General features: G+C 43.0%; 1 pseudogene; it reads right to left on the minus strand.

The window, feature by feature from the left end:
- Positions 1-3,180: 3,180 nt before the first annotated feature.
- LOC134953389 (5S ribosomal RNA) lies at positions 3,181-3,299 on the minus strand (annotated as a pseudogene).
- Between the last annotated feature and the right edge of the window lie 455 nt (positions 3,300-3,754).

A 3,754-nucleotide genomic window follows, 5' to 3' on the forward strand; every position in this document is an offset into this window, starting at 1 on the left:
TCGCTTAGCTTACTCACACAGCTACCTCATTGCGCCTCTTTTTTTCTTTGCGTCATGTGCTGTTTGGGGAGGGTTTTTTGGAAGGGACATCCTGCGTGACACTGCAGTGCCACTCCTAGATGGGCCCGGTGTTTGTGTCGTCCACTAGGGTCGCTTATCTTACTCACACTGCTACCTCATTGCGCCTCTTTTTTTCTTTGCGTCATGTGCTGTTTGGGGAGGGTTTTTTGGAAGGGCCATCCTGCGTGCCACTGCAGTGCCACTCCTAGATGGGCCCGGTGTTTGTGTCGGCCACTAGGGTCGCTTATCTTACTCACACAGCTACCTCATTGCGCCTCTTTTTTTCTTTGCGTCATGTGCTGTTTGGGGAGTGTTTTTTGCAAGGGACATCCTGCGTGACACTGCAGTGACACTCCTAGATGGGCCCGGTGTTTGTGTCGGCCACTAGGGTCGCTTAGCTTACTCACACAGCTACCTCATTGCGCCTCTTTTTTTCTTTGCGTCATGTGCTGTTTGGGGAGGGTTTTTTGGAAGGGCCATCCTGCGTGCCACTGCAGTGCCACTCCTAGATGGGCCCGGTGTTTGTGTCGGCCACTAGGGTCGCTTATCTTACTCACACAGCTACCTCATTGCGCCTCTTTTTTTCTTTGCGTCATGTGCTGTTTGGGGAGGGTTTTTTGGAAGGGACATCCTGCGTGACACTGCAGTGCCATTCCTAGATGGGCCAGGTGTTTGTGTCGGCCACTAGGGTCGCTTAGCTTACTCACACAGCTACCTCATTGCGCCTCTTTTTTTCTTTGCATCATGTGCTGTTTGGTGAGGGTTTTTTGGAAGGGCCATCCTGCGTGACACTGCAGTGCCACTCCTAGATGGGCCAGGTGTTTGTGTCGGCCACTAGGGTCGCTTAGCTTAGTCATCCAGCGACCTCGGTGCAAATTTTAGGACTAAAAATAATATTGTGAGGTGTGAGGTATTCAGAATAGACTGAAAATGAGTGTAAATTATGGTTTTTGAGGTTAATAATACTTTGGGATCAAAATGACCCCCAAATTCTATGATTTAAGCTGTTTTTTAGTGTTTTTTTAAAAAAACACCCGAATCCAAAACACACCCGAATCCGACAAAAAAAATCGGTGAGGTTTTGCCAAAACGCGGTCGAACCCAAAACACGGCCGCGGAACCGAACCCAAAACCAAAACACAAAACCCGAAAACATTTGGTCCTGCATTCCCAGAATTGGTGAAAGACAATCATTTAATTTCAGCATCTCTGTCAGCACCTGCCCTTAATGTTGGAGGTCATTCCGAGGTGATCGCTAGCTGCCGTTGTTCGCAGCGCAGCGATCAGGCTAAAAATCGGCATTTCTGCGCATGCGTATGGGCCTCAATGCGCAGGCGTGTTCTATAGGTACAATGAGCATTGTGGGTTTGCATAGAGTCTAACGAACATTCCTGTCGCACGGCCGAACACACAAAGATTGACATGAAGTGGGCGTTTATGGGTGTCAACTGACCGTTTTCAGGGAGTGCTTAGAAAAATGCAGGCGTGGCAAAAAAACGCAGGCGTGGCTGGGCGGGTGTGTGACGTCAAAAGCCATCCCTCTGTCGTTAGAATCAACGTACACGAAGAGTAACTACAGGGCTGGTCTTGTTTTGCACAAAATGATTTTGCAGGCGCTCTGCTGCACAAGCGTTTGCACTTCTGCAAAGCAAAAATACACTCCCCAGTGGGCGGCGACAATGCGTTTGCATGGCTGCTAAAAACTGCTAGCGAGCGATCAACTCGGAATGACCCCCATTAGTCATTACAATGCTGCAACACATTGTGGGCCCAGCATGCTCAAATAGACTCCCAAAATAAGCAATCCGGGTTGCCAACATTCAAGATACCTATTGAGGTCCATAACTTTCTTGCTGATTGTGACATTTAGGGCCTAATTCAGACCTACCATTTAGTACTTTTGACGTGTTTTGTTACATCTCTTCAATATCATCAAAGCGTTTTCCTTTAAGGTCTGTTTTCATCCTAGGAAATAAAAAAAGGTTGCACGGGGCAAGATCAGGTGAATATGGATGGTGGGTGAGGCAAATGTAACACGTTGTTTTTGGTTAAAAATTGCTTAACACTAAGGGCTGTGTGGGCAGGTGCGTTGTCATGATGGAAGAACCAGTCACCTGTTCACCACAAATCGGGACTTTTTTTCCTCAAATTGTTATGCAACCTTTTCAAAACTTCCAAATAAAACTTTGGTGAACAGTTTGACCCTGGGGTACACATTCTGAGTGCACAATCCTTCTCACATCAAAGAACAAATGAGCATTGTTTTCACATTTGACTTCATTGTAAAAGTAGTCAAGAGTGAATAACTCGTTGGAAAATAAACAATCACTGCAGTCAAACGCTACCTTCCCCTGCAAAGTCAGCAGGGACACTGGCTCAGAAGGGTTCCACAAACATTCACCTAGCAGTGGAAGCCCGTACTACATGTGCCCGGCCCTCTAGAACACGATTACTGATTCTTTTGGGTACCCCCCTCATATGTATGTATGTATATATAAATAGAAAGACAGTGATTCCACACCAGTCATGAATATCATTAAGGATAAATAACCAGAAAATATCAAGTTTACAAGAGTGTCTCTGGATAACTCTATCTGGTGGTGCACCCAAAGTCAAACAGTAAGGCTACTATACAAAATTGGAGAAGAGGAAAGACTCTTTTGTGGGTGCACTCTTAAATTGATATGAAGAAATTTAAAACATACATTTTATTAGGTTTTATCTAAAATAAGCAGTGTATCCAAACATTATAGACAGACAACATATAATAATAATAATAATAATAATAATAATAATAATAATAAAATACAGATAAGCAAAAGCATACGTCCAATAATATGTGGTCTTGTGAAATCACAATTGAATTAATTTTTAGACCAAGCCGCTCCACCTGTAAACACTGATACTAGTAATGACCACCTGGTCAATATGCAGGACTCACACAGGATAATTATTGTAACAAACTAGATTACTGTTAAATATCCTACAATGGATATCTGTAATGAAGGTATTGATTAATCCCATGGAAATGTAATGCCACTCCTATATATTATAGTAGAAGGAAGAAATGAACAGTGATTCTGCTGTCAGTGTTAGGCACGGAGTAATACCCAGATTTTTGTTCTACTGCACTCAGTATTCCCAGGAGGTCTCCCATCCAGGTACTAACCAAGCCTGACACTGTTTAGCTTCCAAGTTTGGATGGTATTGGGCGTATTCAGTGTGGTATGATAGTAGAATGCTATAGATGTCGCTCACACTCGTAGGATCACTGATGAGAGATCACTTGAAAGCTGAAGTGTTTATTTGGATAGAAACAGTAGGAAGAAACGATAGGTGGATCTGCTGCCAATGTTAGGCGGGGGTAACGATATAACCTCCGGATCACTGGTGAGAGTCCACGAAAAAAAGAACAAGAGAATTCATAAATTCTGTCAAATGTGGCCACAAAAGTAAATTAGTGAGTATATATCACATTCATGATAGAAATGATACCCATATTATAGACAAATGACACCATTGATATTTAACATAGGAAGTTTGAATACTGGTGTGAACAGTTTCAAGTAAATGGTTAGGTAATACTTTGATATAAAATTGCTGCCATACATATACAAAAACATAAGTGAAGTGTTTAAGCTGCAAACTACAAATAAAAATCGCTGGTGGTTGGAGAATGAATCCAATTTTATTG

This window comes from Pseudophryne corroboree, chromosome 1 (genome assembly GCF_028390025.1).
Source record: "Pseudophryne corroboree isolate aPseCor3 chromosome 1, aPseCor3.hap2, whole genome shotgun sequence".
Lineage (NCBI taxonomy): Eukaryota > Metazoa > Chordata > Amphibia > Anura > Myobatrachidae > Pseudophryne > Pseudophryne corroboree.